At 41.9% G+C, this 17230-nt stretch overlaps 1 protein-coding gene across 1 annotated transcript in view; it reads left to right on the forward strand.

Annotated features, from left to right (window-relative positions):
- Positions 1-1007: 1007 nt before the first annotated feature.
- SEMA3D (semaphorin 3D) overlaps positions 1008-17230 on the forward strand; it is a 164296-nt gene continuing 148073 nt past the window's right edge. The window contains exon 1 of the mRNA XM_044280111.1: positions 1008-1211. The gene's annotated coding sequence lies outside the window, so the exon portion shown is untranslated. The remainder of the gene's footprint in view (positions 1212-17230) is intronic.

The following is a 17230-nucleotide window of genomic DNA, read 5'->3' on the forward strand; positions in this document are numbered from 1 at the left end:
GGTCGCGTGCAACACAGGGGCGCAACTATAAGGGAAGCTGGGGAAGCGGCTGCTTTGGGGCCCTGACCCAGAAGGGGCTCATCCAGCAGGAGGACTACAAGATTTTGTCAGGGCCCCCTCAACAGGATTACACAATGAAATGATATACAGCAGGCATGGCCAACCTGCAGCTCTCCAGCTGTTGTAAAACTACAACTCCCACCATGCCCTGCTGTAGGCTGATAGCTATAGGCAGTCTGGGCATGCTGGGAGTTGTAGTTTTGCAACAGCTGGAGAGCCTCGGGTTGGCCATCCCTGATATACAGCAACAGTATAGACAGTGTAAGAACAGCTGCCGGGCCTGGTCTGAGAGAGCGATCTTTACTAGCCACAGGAATGGGGGCAGCGTGAAAGGAAGGGGTTGCAAAAAATTACTGGGGGAGGGGGGCCCCATTCAAAAAATTGCTGTGGGGCCCAATCATTTCTAGCTACGCCACTAGTGCAACATATGACTCGTCTCTGTTTTCACGCCAAAATCACAGCTCAGCAATAGTCGCGACTATTGCTGTCCCACGGCAAGTCGCTGTGTAGCCGTACCCGTATATTGCTTCAGAATGGACCATAGAGGTCAAACTCTCTGTGTAAGTTCTTTTCTTGCTCAGTGTCGCCCCCTGCTGAAAGAGAAGGCCGGTGACAACTGTTAGATTCCCTCTGGAAATGTCACTTTTAAGTAGATAAGCTCTTAGAAAGGAGGCTCTGAGGTGCAGGAATCAGTACTTGGCTGCTCTTTACTCCTCTCTACCTTCCTGGCTCTCTCCTGAAGGGTTAAGGGCTGCATTAACCCTGAACAGGCCGTGAGTGCCCCGGCTCTTATGTCACGGACATTGGCTGAACAATGGGTGACTGTAGCAGCTGACGTGCCGCTCTCGTGCTGTGGTCTAGCACTGGATGTGTGCGATACGAGCGGTGCCAGCCCAGCGAGTGCGAGGCCGCGCCCTCCTCCTCCTCCTCCTCCTCCTCCCGGCGGGGCTGGAGTCTGTCAGGCACCGCGCTGGTTTGTTGACAAAGTGGAGGAATGAGTGGATGAGCTGAAGGCAATGGCAGCAGCCGGGACAGGAGGACACCCACAGCAGCTCTGCAGCCACTCCTGCGTGTAATACACGGAGCTCAGCATCCCCGGAGGAGCAGCCGGACCGGACCTGTCCGCCCACAACTTTGTCCCCGAATTACAGGTAACGTGCCCGGGCTGGGTGGGAGTGCCAGTGGGCATACACCGGCGGCACCTGTTGGAATGGAAGTGGATGTGAGGTGTGCAGTCCTAAACTAGTCCCCAGGTGACACATGGCGATGTCTGTCTATTATCTATCTACACTATCCATCTCATATCTATCTATCTATCTATCTATCTATCTATCTATCTCATATCTATCTATCTATCTATCTATCTATCTATCTATCTATCTATCTATCTTCTATTATCTATCTATATTATATCTATTATCTATCTATCTACAGTATCCATTTTATATATATATATCTTCTATCATCTATCTCCTATTATCTATTTATCTCATATCTATCTATCTATCTATTATCTATCTATCTATCTATCTATCTATCTATCTATCTATCTATCTATCCATTATCTAAGTATGTATCTATCTCCTATCAATCTTTCTAGCTATCTGATTTTCTTTCTTTCTTTCTTTCTTTCTTTCTTTCTTTCTTTCTTTCTTTCTTTCTTTCTTTCTTTCTTTCTTTCTTTCTTTCTTTCTTTTCTTTCTCCTCATGAAGTAAGACCTGCCTGATAATGTGATCTGAGCAGAGAGTTCCTGACACGGAGGTGTCCTATCTGCCCTGCACTTGCAGCGTGCTGTTATCTGCCCTGCACTTGCAGCGTGCTGTTATCTGCCCTGCACTTGCAGCGTGCTGTTATCTGCCCTGCACTTGCAGCGTGCTGTTATCTGCCCTGCACTTGCAGCGTGCTGTTATCTGCCCTGCACTGATGTTGCTGCTCCGTCCTGCAGTGTATACGGCGGAGCAGTACAGCATGTGCTCGGATTCCTTTGCTGAGTTTTCGAAGGAATTACTGAGTCCTGAAAATATCCAGCATGCTTCTTCTTAAAGGTTGGCAGACATCTCCAGGCTGGTGAAAGGCTGCCAACATTTACAGGGAAGTCTACATGTTACAGATGGAGACCCAGACGTTACTATTCTATATATCTTTGCCAAAATGGAGTTTTAATGAAATAGGCTGGGAGCATAGTACTTAGTGAAATCCCTCATAATGGTTTGTGACTGAGTTTGTTTTCAGCTTGTCTAGTCTATAATCCATGTAATATATATGTATATAGTGCAGAGTAATGGAGGCGCAGGTACTGGAGCTGTGCTGGCTACAAACTGACACATAATGACACAGAATATCTATTATCTATCTATCTATCTATCTATCTATCTATTATCTATCTATTTACATATCTGTCTAGTATCTGTCTATCTATTATCTATCTATGTATCTATCTATTATCTATCTATGTATCTATCTATCTATTTATATATCTGTCTAGTATCTGTCTATCTATTATCTATCTATGTATCTATCTATTATCTATCTATGTATCTATCTATCTATTTATATATCTGTCTAGTATCTGTCTATCTATTATCTATCTATGTGTCTATCTATCTATTTACATATCTGTCTAGTATCTGTCTACTATCTATGTATCTATCTATCTATCTATCTATCTATCTATCTATCTATCTATCTATCTATGTATCTATCTATCTATCTATCTATCTATCTATCTATCTATCTATCTATTATCTATCTATTTACATATCTGTCTAGTATCTGTCTATCTATTATCTATTTATATATCTGTCTAGTATCTGTCTATCTTTTATCTATTTATATATCTGTCTAGTATCTATCTATCTATCTATCTGTCTATCTATTATCTATTTATCTATCTGTCTATCTATCTATCTATCTATCTATTATCTATTTATCTATCTGTCTATCTATCTATCTATCTATCTATCTATTATCTATCTATCTATCTATTTATATATCTGTCTAGTATCTATCTATCTATCTATCTATCTATCTATCTATCTATCTATCTATCTTTTTAAACTGTCATGTAAATGATATACGATAAGACCCTAGGCGCAGTGACTTCCTCCTGTACACATCTAGCACCAGTGGCCATTACTGGGAGCTTGTGTAATGTATACTGGAAGTCCCATATTGTCCAAACAGGATATAGCTGTTTAGTGGAGGGCTCCTCTCATCTCTGTGTTGCATCAGCTCTTCTTATTTACCTCTGAGGACACCAGGCCAGTATGTAGAGGCCAGACGCTGGATTTATACTGCTTTTATAGGAAACCCCCATCTTTCCAGGGAAATTTGCCATCCTGCGTCATGATACTTATTTTTAGCAACCGTTCCATGAACACTGTGGTTCTGTGTTAGTTGCATTTTACATGTCTCCTTGTTACCATGGGCAGCAGGGTGGCTCAGTGGTTAGCACTGGTGCCTTGCAGCGCTGGGGTCCTAGCTTAGAAGCCAACCAAGGACAACATCTGCATGGAGTTTGTATGTTCTCCCCATGTCTGAGTTTTTTTCCTCCAGGTTCTCCGCTTTCCTCCCACACTCCAAAGACATACTTATAGGGACCTTATGGTCCATTCACACATCCATATGTGTTTTGTGGATCCACGGATCCGCAAAACATGGACACCGGCAATGTGCGTTCCGCATTTTGCAGACTGCACATTGTGCTGGCACAATAATAGAAAATGCCTAATCTTGTCCGCAGTTGCAGACAAGAATAGGACATGTTCTATTTTTTTCGGGAACGGAATTGCAGACCCGGAAGTGCGGATCCGGAAGTGCGGATCCGGAAATGCGGATCCGGGCCACACATTATGTGGCCCCATAGAAATGAATGGGTCCACAATTCCGTTCTGCAAAAGGCGGAACAGAATTGCGGACGTGTGAATGAACCCTTAGATTGTGAGCCCCATTGGGGACAGTGTGATGGTAACGTCTGTAAAGCGCTGCGGAATATGTCAGCGCTACATAAGGCCGTATAATAAATAGGACATGTGGCCTCTGCATTAGCTTCCCACTAACAGTCTGACACCAAAAACTTCCAAGCCCCTTCCTACACCAGATACGTCTCTGTTGCTTATCCAAAGTAATTAGACCAGAGCACAACACAATGATTCATCCCGGCGGTAATGGGAAGAAGATCATGGTCATCTAGCTGACTTCTACCACTCCTGGTATTTGAGGTATAGCAGAGCCGATTCCCTTCACGAAAATGTGAGTGATGTTTTGTTTAAACTGCCTTGTTAAGATCTCAGTGACAGAACGGATCCCACCTGCCCTCCAGCCATCATTTAACCGCGCTGTAATATTAATTAAAATAAAGTTAATCTCAATCTATCTGTAGATGAAATAATGATCCCATTTCCCAATAACATTGACTCCTAGGAATTGACACTCTTACGACCCCTGCCTCCATAATAGCCCCTTATCTTCCTCATGCAGCTCTCCCTGGGGTCCTAACAAACAACAATTGTTCGTTGGTTGGAATTTAGCAATAACCTAGAAGGCATTTACTTTTATTAGTCTTCTATTTCATGCTCCTTTTAAGCTTTTCAAAAGAAATTCCACTACTCAAAGCAACTTTTTTTTTTTTAACAATATTAATATTTGGTTAGAAATGAATGTATAATCTGTGTCATGAAGGGATATGTTTCAGCCATAGATTGAACTCAGTTGTGTTCACTTATAGGGTAGCTTTATTAATTATTTTATGCACTTATATAGCGCTACTATATTCCGCAGCACTTTACAGACATTAGCATCCAACTGTCCCCAATGGGGCTCACAATCTAAGGACCCTATTAGTATGTCTTTGGAGTGTGGAAGGAAACCGGAGAACCGGGAGTAAACCAATGCAAATACAGGGAGAACATACAAACTCCATACAGATGTTGTCCTTGGTCAGATTCGAACCTAGGACCCCAGTGCTGCTAGGCACCAGTGCTAACCACTGAGCCACCATGCTGCCCATGACAAAAACTCAACTTTGGAGGTGCTTCCACATGCCATCCACAGTATTCACAATTCATATTAAGGTGAAAATATACGTTTGATTAATGTCAGCTAATCGCAACGATTTCAGTGGAACGGACTGATCATCCAATGGGAATAGGGATGTCCAGGATGCTTTTGGTGGTATGAACGATCTGGCTGTTTGATTTTGATCCCTTTGTTATCAGGGGAGACAATTTAGTGCCAGAAGCATCTGTCAGCAGCTTTCTATCCATTCTGAACACATATAGGCTCGACAGAGTCAAACAGGTATGTGTGGATAGCTGTCTGCATACAAGCATTGAGCCAACAGCTTTCTAAAATGTATGACAAGCCTTATGGGTCCACTCATAGTATATACAATACTAAAGCTGGCCATACACATTAAATTCATGTCAGTTGAGCCCACTGATTTCGACTGGTGTGTCCCGACTTTGTCCTGACTGCAAATGTCAGAGGAAAGAAGGATCAGGCTGTTGGATTGCAACGTTAGGTATCCTTTTGTTAACATGGAAGATATACCGCCATCAGAGTTGGCAGTTAACTCCCTTCTCCCTATACAGAACACATGCTCAGATATGCAGGGCGGAGAGCGAAGTATTGAAAAATTTGATTTGGCTGCTTCGCCAAATTTTACAAAACGTTTTGCTCCCTGATAAATGACTTCTTCATTAAGCGCATTTCTTTGTGAGTAGTGGGTTCAATGACAGGGAGTGGCGATTGTGCCGCTCCCCATCATTGTACCCCTCAGATGCCGCATTCATAGCTGATTGCAGCATCGGACAGCAATATTACAGCATAAAAAAAAATATATATTAATAAAATCATAGTTACCTCCTCCTTTTGAGCACGAAAAGCCAGCCACCACAATCTTGACTGAAGATCTAGCGCAAAATCACACGCGGCCTGTCATTACGTCAGCCGGCATGGTGATGTCATACATCATGGGAGTTCCTACAAGACCTTCAATCAAGATGGCGGAGGCTGGCTATTCGCTCTCAAATAGATGAGGAAAGTATGATTTTTTAATTTTTTTTACTGCCATTCAGGGAAAATCGATTTGCTACCACAAAGCACAAGGAAATTCGGCTTTGCAGCGTATCAAATTTTCTCTGAAATTCAGTTCAAATTCCACTTTGTGGAGATTGATTTGCTCAACACTAATTATCAGCCACATGGAGAGGGATTGTTTCCAGCCACATAGAGAGGGATTGTTATCAGCCACAAGGAGAGGGATTGTTATCGGCCACATGGAGAGGGATTGTTATCAGCCACATGGAGAGGGATTGTTATCGGCCACATGGAGAGGGATTATTACCAGCCACATGGAGAGGGATTGTTATCGGCCACATGGAGAGGGATTGTTATCAGCCACATGGAGAGGGATTGTTATCAGCGACATGGAGAAGAATTGTTATTAGCCACATGGAGAGGGATTGTTACCAGCCACATGGACAGCGATTGTTATTAGCCACATGGAGAGGGATTGTTATCAGCCACATGGGGAGGGATTGTTACCAGCCACATGGAGAGGGATTGTTATCAGCCACATGGAGAGGGATTGTTACCAGCCACATGGGGAGGGATTGTTACTAGCCACATGGAGAGGGATTGTTATCAGCCACATGGAGAGGGATTGTTACCAGCCACATGGGGAGGGATTGTTATCAGCCACATGGGGAGGGATTGTTACCAGCCACATGGGGAGGGATTGTCACCAGCCACATGGAGAGGGATTGTTATCAGCCACATGGGGAGGGATTGTTACCAGCCACATGGAAAGAAATTGTTATCAGCCACACGGAGAGGGATTGTTATCAGCCACATGGAGCAGGATTGTTACTAGCCACATGGAGAGGGATTGTTACCAGCCACATGGAGAGGGATTGTTATCAGCCACATGGAGAGGGATTGTTACCAGCCACATGGGGAGGGATTGTTACTAGCCACATGGAGAGGGATTATTATCAGCCACATGGAGAGGGATTGTTACCAGCCACATGGGGAGGGATTGTTATCAGCCACATGGGGAGGGATTGTTACCAGCCACATGGGGAGGGATTGTCACCAGCCACATGGAGAGGGATTGTTATCAGCCACATGGGGAGGGATTGTTACCAGCCACATGGAAAGAAATTGTTATCAGCCACACGGAGAGGGATTGTTATCAGCCACATGGAGCAGGATTGTTACTAGCCACATGGAGAGGGATTGTTATCAGCCACATGGAGCAGGATTGTTACTAGCCACATGGAGAGGGATTGTTATCAGCCACATGGAGCAGGATTGTTACTAGCCACATGGAGAGGGATTGTTATCAGCCACATGGGGAGGGATTGTTACCAGCCACATGGAAAGAAATTGTTATCAGCCACACGGAGAGGGATTGTTATCAGCCACATGGAGCAGGATTGTTACTAGCCACATGGAGAGGGATTGTTATCAGCCACATGGAGCAGGATTGTTACTAGCCACATGGGGAGGGATTGTTATCAGCCACATGGAGAGGGATTGTTATCAGCCACATGGAGCAGGATTGTTACTAGCCACATGGAGAGGGATTGTTATCAGCCACATGGAGCAGGATTGTTACTAGCCACATGGGGAGGGATTGTTATCAGCCACATGGAGAGGGATTGTTATCAGCCACATGGGGAGGGATTGTTACCAGCCACATGGAAAGAAATTGTTATCAGCCACACGGAGAGGGATTGTTATCAGCCACATGGAGCAGGATTGTTACTAGCCACATGGAGAGGGATTGTTATCAGCCACATGGAGCAGGATTGTTACTAGCCACATGGGGAGGGATTGTTATCAGCCACATAGAGAGGGATTGTTATCAGCTACATTGAGAGTGATTGTTATCAGCCACATAGGGAGGGATTGTTATCAGCCACATAGACAGGGATTGTTATCAGCCACATGGAGCAGGATTGTTACCAGCCACATGGAGCAGGATTGTTACCAGCCACATGGGGAGGAATTGTTACCAGCCACATGGGGAGGGATTGTTACCAGCCACATAGACAGGGATTGTTATCAGCCACATAGAGTGGGATTGTTACCAGCCACATGAAGATGAATTGTTATCAGCCACATAAGCATTTGGCTAACAGCTATCTAATGTTTATGGGCGAACAAAGTGTCCAATATCATGTGCATGCCTGTCTTTCATTGGCTCTCCATCCAGCTAGTCCAGAGGTGTCATGTATCCGATGCCTTCAGCATGGCTGGTTCAGCCATCATGTTTGCAGCCATTTTGAAAAATTGATTGAAACACGAATAATTGGAACACATTTTGGAGTCATACATCAGCTTCATACAACCTCTCTATTCACAACCACTGATGGAAGACTACTATTTACTGCAAATGATGAACTACCTGGAATAACTTTTGTCCTCAGTCACTGCCAATCAGATTGTTAGCTGTCTGACCTACATGTAAAGTGAAAAGGTAGAGGACATGGTGAATGGCTAACTACCATATAGGACTATGTAAGGCTATGCCTTGCGCCATGGATTATTGACAGATGGGAATAATGTGACCACAGGCCATCACGATAACCTACCACCTATGAATACAAGGATGGGTGGAGTTAATGTTACATGATCTAAGGGATATATTTCTCCAAGCCCTTCAGTTGCTTAGACTGGAAATATGCATGGCAATATAAGAAGTAAAATCTGTCCAAGCATGATGTGTAGCATAGCATCCTTTCCACTGTGTTATTTCATGTTGTCACACGGTATCTAGAAGATCTCATACATATGGTATTACGAAAGATTTCCGCACAAATAAGCTGCAGTTGCTTTACTATTTTGAAGTTTTTGCTGGGATTTGTTATTTAATGCGAGGATCAAAATGTCTTAATATATAAACTGCATAAGCTAGGAAGCAACAAGGAGCAGCATTGACAGAGTATGTTCATATGTGGCATAGATGACTTCCAGTATAATATGAAAGTACAGCTGGCGACCCAGAAGAAAAGTTCTTTGTTGTAAATCGAGCTGGTATGCCAGCTTTATGTTACTTAGTAAAATGAGCCACAAGCAACCATCATAGTGAATACTGGCAGCATTAAAGGGAACCTGCCATCAACTTTATGCTGCCCATACTAACGGCATAATAAAGTAGAGACAGGCGAGTTGATTTCAGCGGTCTGGTGGTGCCGAGAACCGACATCACAATCATTGCAGATTAGGCCTGGAGAAGAGTCACGGCCACCTGAGAAGAGTCCTGGTTATTCATGGATTCCTGCTCTCCCTGCCACCTGCTGATGACTGACAGTCCTCTACCTAGTCTTCTCCCTTTGTCTCTAGGAGAGAACTTCCAATCATCTGCAGATGGGCGAGAGCAGGAGATTATGAATAACCATGACTCTTCTCAGGTAGATCTAACTCTTTTCCAGGACTGTGCTGTAATGGTTATGATGCTGGTTTCAGCAACCGCTTACTATTAGCTGATGAGTGACACACTGCTGATATCAGCATTTCTGTCACTAATTTATGCTGCCCTCAGTGACGTCAGCATAAAGTTAATGACGGGTTCCCTTTAAAATACATCTTTGCCCTTTTTATGCTGCTCTCCATCATAACATTGTCGTTGTGTTTTGTTCTGTCGTTGTGTTTTGTTATACTATTGATATAATTGGGGACGAAACATGACCATTGTCTGCAAGTCCACCAAAAATTCTATATTTGTTCTTGTATCACTAGAAGAAAGATATTTCCATGCAATGTGGACTCCTCTATATCTAAAATGATCTACACATATCAGTTTATGGTCTCCTTGCTTATAGTAATACAATACTTATAGACCTTTGTGGGGCCATACTGTACTTCTGTATACTTTCAGGCACCATAATACACAGATATTCTCCTCTGGAGCCTTGCACTCTAATACATCACCACAATGGTATACAAAGAGTACCTTAGACTCCAGTTGCCTCCTGTATACAGCTCTGACCTGTAACTGAGGCCTAAGGTGCTCAAAATTGAAATGTCCATGTGTTCTCTGTAGGACAAGATATGTACTTGGGCATTAGTTAGCTAGTCTCCTGCAGAAATAATCAGGGACCATTAGAAAGATCAAATTTCTGCTGTATAATTTAAAATAGTAGTAAGGTGGTGCAAGATTGTGTAATTCTACAACATACACAGAATAAGGGATAACTAACAGATTGCTGGGGATCTCACCGATGGGACGCCCCCTGATCCCGAGAACGGGGTCCTGTCCCCCTGATCAGATGGAGTGCCAGGTTGGGCATTCACCCTGACACTCTAAAGAGATAGCCAAGTACTTCGGATTGGTAGGGGTTCCAGCAGTCGCTAACTTTCAAACTGCACAACCCTTTTAATATGCATTCATTTTAAATGGTGAATTTATATACTCTTGTTATTGTTACTAAAGAAAAGATCAGAGTAAGCCTATACTCTCCAATCTTAAACAGAGTTCCCACTTTCAGCTCTCCACTCCAAACCTGTAGTACTTTTTCCAGTCTGGAATTCATATACTATACCTTCTTTCTATAAAATAACATTAAACAAATCTGCAACTTTTGTTATAGCCTCAATTCTATCTCCCACACTGTAGTTCTTGTAAGTATGGGCACTGTAATTAGAAAATAGGTTATCTGTGCTTTGTATTTCATAATAGGTCAATGTCACCGGGTTCAGAGTCAGGCCAGTACATAGGCTTAGGAAACAGCTGCCTTAGGGCATGGCTGTCTCTTTTGAAGGGAGTTTTCATGCTACCCACTCTTTCTTGTGATCTGTAAGGATTGGAGTGTTCTTACAAGGCTGAAGGAAACTGTAACTGACCTCTGGACATTGTATTTCACATATGGAATAGATACAGTTATGTCTTTTTTGGAACAAGGGTATCAGCACAGTGTGCATCAGTGCATTGTTAGTGACTGGGCACATTATAAATGTAGAAATAATATGTAGTACATATTTATTAATGGTGGATTAGTTGAAATTAGCGTGTGTTAAAAAAAATTCCTGTTTTTTTTAAATAGAGATTAAGAAGATGTTTAGATAGTCTTTAAGGACAGACACATAAAAGGTGTTGGCCACTTTCTGGTTATTGCTGACCAGTGTGTTTATGAGATGATTATATGGCACTGAATAATATAGACTTTGTTAAAATTATGCACCATTTTCTTAATTATGCACCAAAATTATGCCCTTTTGTTTGCCAAGTTTTTGTGCTGTCCGCACTGAGGTCTTGTCCATAAAATGGCTGCTGATGGAGGATCATGTGACCAGGAAACTCACCTCTACTGTATGTGATGTCTCCTTCTTACAAATACACTGCACTTGTTATCTGCACTGTGTACTGTTGGGAGTTAAATGTACGTCTGGTGTGTTTGACTAGAGGAGACATCACATGGAGGTGATTTGCCTGATTTCATGGCCCTTATTCAGTGGCCATCTTATGGACAAGACCTCTATGTGGAAAACACAGAAGATTTGCCTAACAAGGAGGAAATGTAGCAAACAGGACATAATATCAACAAAAACTATATCAGACTTACATACACACTGGTCACACGTAGCCAAAAAGTGGCCAACCCCTAAACTTCAGAAGAGGCTGAAAAATACTGTTCTTAGAACACCAAAAAATGACCATATACAAAAGCATATCTATCATGCGTGGAACCATGCCAATAGCTGAACCCAAAAAGTAGAACCACACATGTAGTAGAAAAATTATTATCTTTATTACACATAATTATTACACAAAAATACAATAGAATATAAAATTTGCAAGTGATGACTACAGAGCAAAAATCACCCCTCCCCCCCACACAGATGCCAATGGGTCAATTTAAACTATATGAATGACATATACACATCAATAAATGGCACCATAACGGTGCTACAGTTATTAATTATATTGTAGTCGTCCATAGCCGGTACAACACTAAAAAGGAATCTATACCTCATCACATATGGTCAGAATATATCCGGATTCCTCCCTAGATATGGTCCAAACTTAGTGGCTCCAACTCAGGGAACTCCGGGTAAGTGTAACTACCGACCATTAAAAAGGTGTAAACAACTGCTGACCAACATAGACAAGCAATATACTGACCCTGTATATCTGTGGGGAGGGAGGAAAGGACGACTCCCTGACGTACGTTTTGCCTTAGCTTTGTCCAAGGGAATTTTATATTGTATTATATTATATATTTTTGTGTAATAATTATGTGTGAAAAAGATAATTTTTTGTACTACATGTGTGGTTCTACTTTTTGGGTTCAGAAATACTGTTCTTATGGCTTGTCCATGTTTCTGGTAGTAGAATCTCTGTGAACCTATTCCATGTCTTTAGAAGAAGCTTGATTTGTCGCCATTAGCCTTGCAGCTCTGGTCCCCACAACCAACACTTGGAGGCATATAGTAACAGAAAAAGCCATTGTAACACAGCCTACTATACCTACAATATTGGTTTCCTGCCAGTTAGAGGTCTTGTAGCAACTGTACTGTATAATGGCCTTCATTCAACAATGTAAATATACCTTGACAACTAGAGTATAGATGTATCCTCTATTAGACTATAACAGGGCTAGGAAATGTCTGTGAACACATCTCAACAGCATTGTGGGAGAGTGAAGAGATCTTTCTTATGATCTTCACAAGAGCACACCCTCTATTTCTAGAAGTAAAAAGGCTTCATTATGAACATAAAAAGAATAGGCAGTTCTATGGGGGTGCCGGCCGGGTGTATTGCTCAATACACTACGGACGTGTGAATGGACCCTTGATATGAAAGCTTGTGCAACCATGCATGTTTTTTCAGTGGTCTAAGGGGAGTAAACTACTACTAGACACCATTAGGTACTTCAAAAAGTGGGTTTCATAAAAATGTCTGGCCTGATTATGATAATATGTTTTTTGAAATTTACTAACTAGGGGGGTAACTTACTATTATTAATTAGTATGCCAGAAAATTGGCACCAAAAAGCTGCTTAGTTTGGAGAATGCCTTTTGTGAGCCAAATGGTGGGTGGTGCAGGATTAGTGCAGTCAGCCTGTCGCATTTGTTATCTGCACCAGGAAACTGGCATAGAATATAGTGGAAACCTGCACCAGCTCTCTTTGTCATGCACTTACCGTAATTATGGCATGCAATTACTGTGGCACCAGCAAGCGACAGGTTAAGACCGACGTGTAATGTGTCGGTCTTAGTAAGTGTTCTCCAAGGTCTCTAGGTTTCAGATTCTATATCTATTTCATATAGTATCTACAATAAGTATTTTCAGAATTCTACAATGAAGTATGGTCTATGATAAAGCTGTTTAAAATGATTCCTCCAAATCTCTTCTTTTAAATGCCTGACACTGATAAATCATGTTTTATCACCATTTAAGAGGCAAGAAAATGTTAGTGAATCCTCCTACAGCTTTTTGAAATGGCAGTGTATAATTATTTACTCCTTCATGAATGGTCAGGCGTATCTAATTTCTTAACCTATCGGCTGAAGATTAATAAAGTGGCACATTTATGACCTTGTCTCAAGCGTTAAGTGAATGTGGGAGACATCTTCTCACAGAACACAATAGTAACTGCAGATTTTTATTGAATATAAAAAAAAAGCTGAAGATAGTGTACATATGTGGTTTTGAAAAAATGTTAATAAAGGTCCATTTCACACGAGCGTAATATGTGCTCATTTATGCCGATCCTTATGATGCTGATATTCCATTGGCATAATTATGCGTTAGTCTTGCGCTCAAGTAAAACTGGCCTAACCCTCAGTACCTCTGTGTACATGGTAGTGTTTATAACAAGTGTTTCTTTGTTGGTTGTTTACCTCTCTAATGGGACTCTTTAGCTTTAAAATACATCTTTTAGAAGCAATCTCAAAACTGCTAGTTGTTTACTTGTGGTGAACCGTGAAGGTTTCTACTGAACTCCTCTGTATGAACAGTATCTGTGTTAAAGGACATGACCTCGTGTATGAAAAGCAGGACTCTTACACGATGAGGGGTGTTGAGTATCATGAAGGTACCCCGTGACTGGCAGTGGGTTTTTATGCTGAAAATCTTTCACCACTTAGATTGATTTCACGAAGAAAGCTTTTCATAAATCATCTTCTTCTGAAAAGTTGATGATATTTGAAATTACATTGCTTTACCAAAACTTTTTTCATAAGCAAGTAGTTATTATGGATGTGTGTAGGTTACATGTTGCTTTGAGTATATAAGTCGGAAGTGAATGACCATGTGCAATTATTTACCCCAGATTACTGTAGCAAATTGTCTGCAATTAAAAAATTTGTCTGTGGTATAAAAAGAATTTCAGGGCCCCATGTCAGTCATGGGTACATGCACGTGGACAATTCACTGTTTGTCTTCTATTCTTTTACGTATGTAGAATGGATCCAAAGTGGAGGAAATGCAAATGCAATTTAAATTGATGTTAATGGTAGCATATGGGAAATTCAAGAAGCTACTGTTATAGTATTGTATGTAAGTTTGTGTGATTTTTTTATTTTTATTTCCCTGTGCATATCCAGTAAATGGCCCTTGAGGTCTTCCATTTACATTGTGTAGTACTCTACTATGTTCAGTATACAGTACAGACCAAAAGTTTGGACACACCTTCTCATTCAAAGAGTTTTCTTTATTTTCATGACTATGAAAATTGTAGATTTACACTGAAGGCATCAAAACTATGAATTAACACATGTGGAATTATATACATAACAAAAAAGTGTGAAACAACTGAAAATATGTCATATTCTAGGTTCTTCAAAGTAGCCACCTTTTGCTTTGATTACTGCTTTGCACACTCTTGGCATTCTCTTGTTGAGCTTCAAGAGGTAGTCACCTGAAATGGTTTTCACTTCATAGGTGTGCCCTGTCAGGTTTAATAAGTAGGATTTCTTGCCTCAGAAATCGCAGATTAACAGCAACTCAGATTAGAGACCAGGTAAATGCCACACAGAGTTCTAGCATCAGACACATCTCTAGAACAACTGTTAAGAGGAGACTGTGTGAATCAGGCCTTCATGGTAGAATATCTGCTAGGAAACCACTGCTAAGGACAGGCAACAAGCAGAAGAGACTTGTTTGGGCTAAAGAACACAAGGAATGGACATTAGACCAGTGGAAATCTGTGCTTTGGTCTGATGAGTCCAAATTTGAGATCTTTGGTTCCAACCACCGTGTCTTTGTGTGACGCAGAAAAGGTGAACGGATGGACTCTACATGCCTGGTTCCCACCGTGAAGCATGGAGGAGGAGGTGCTTTGCTGGTGACACTGTTGGGGATTTATTCAAAATTTAAGGTATACTGAACCAGCATGGCTACCACAGCATCTTGCAGCGGCATGCTATTCCATCCGGTTTGCGTTTAGTTGGACCATCATTTATTTTTCAACAGGACAATGACCCCAAACACACCTCCAGGCTGTGTAAGGGCTATTTGACCATGAAGGAGAGTGATGGGGTGCTGCGCCAGATGACCTGGCCTCCACAGTCACCTGAACCCAATCAAGATGGTTTGGGGTGAGCTGGACCGCAGAGTGAAGGCAAAAGGGCCAACAAGTGCTAAGCATCTTTGGGAACTCCTTCAAGACTGTTGGAAGACCATTTCAGGTGACTACCTCTCAAGAGAATGCCAAGAGTGGTGTGCAAAGCAGTAATCAAAGCAAAAGGTGACTACTTTGAAGAACCTAGAATATGACATATTTTCAGTTGTTTCACACTTTTTTGTTATGTATATAATTCCACATGTGTTAATTCATAGTTTTGATGCCTTCAGTGTGAATTCTACAATTTTCATAGTCATGAAAAAAAAACAAAAAAAACCTCTTTGAATGAGAAGGTGTGTCCAAACTCTTGGTCTGTACTGTACGTCAGAAATGGACGGTGGGGAGGTTCTTCAATACACCCTTAGGGTACATACTCATCCCAAAAATGACTAAATAGCTGTGGGCTGAATACTCCTGCTGACCCACCCTTACACATGTACACTCAGCTCAGCCAAGTATGCTGAATGGTGAATGAAAGGTTCATGCAAGTTGAGATCCAACAGTCTGATCCTTTTCTTAAAGGACAATTTCACTGCTTGTCTGATTAGAATAATTATTGATCTCAATTAAGATTAGTCAAACAAAAAAAGTTTTGCTGCATGTGGGTCGAAATTACATATGTCTACATCATTGCACTTCAAGATCCACTTTCCATGCTGGGTCAGAACAAATTAGTTGGTATTGGACATGTGCCAAATCAAAAATAGTAGTGAGTAAGTATTCACTTGGGGCAAGCAGCTTTACTTACTATTACTAAGAGGAAGCCAAATCATGCAGAGTAGTGAGCTCAGAATGTCTTAGTAGATTACTCACAGACGAGCTGATGTTGTGGAGTGCTGCAGACTTAAAGGCCAATGTGTAAAATTACCAAAAAGAAACTGAAGCTCCCTGTAGAATTAATATATAATAGGCTTTCTGGCTGCCAAAAGATGTTCCACTAAAAAATGTTTTGTGATTGTCCATTCCACTCAAGAATGCTTGTTATTACTAATACAGGCAAGAGAGAGGAACAATAGCAGTAGATTCACGTAAGAGTGATGAAAGACCAAAAGTAAATCCATCTCAACTGATTTTCTGTGTGGTCAATCACCCAGAGGGTTCCTGAAGATGTCCGTAGATCTAACACAGTCATCTGATCCTACTGAAAACATCTAGATCATGTGATAGGAATCAACACAGTACATTGTCTGATGGAGCAAAAAGAGATTAAATATGTATCCCAAAAAACTAATTAAAATAAAATTGGGCTTAGATACAGGGTGCACTTTTGCTGGCATTTTTTAAAGACAAATATGAAAATGAAACCAGTGATACTATAGATTGTGAGTAGAGATGAGCGAAGTTTTGAAACATTTGATCCGGTAAGGCTCCTTTCACACTAGCGTTCGCTGGTCCGCTCGTGAGCTCCGTTTGAAGGGGCTCACGAGCGGACCCGAACGCAGCCGTCCAGCCCTGATGCAGTCTGAATGGAGCGGATCCGCTCAGACTGCATCAGTCTGGCGGCGTTCAGCCTCCGCTCCGCTCGCCTCCGCATGGACAGGCGGACAGCTGAACGCTGCTTGCAGCGTTCGGGTGTCCGCCTGGCCGTGCGGAG

Source organism: Bufo gargarizans, chromosome 2, assembly GCF_014858855.1.
Source record: "Bufo gargarizans isolate SCDJY-AF-19 chromosome 2, ASM1485885v1, whole genome shotgun sequence".
NCBI lineage: Eukaryota > Metazoa > Chordata > Amphibia > Anura > Bufonidae > Bufo > Bufo gargarizans.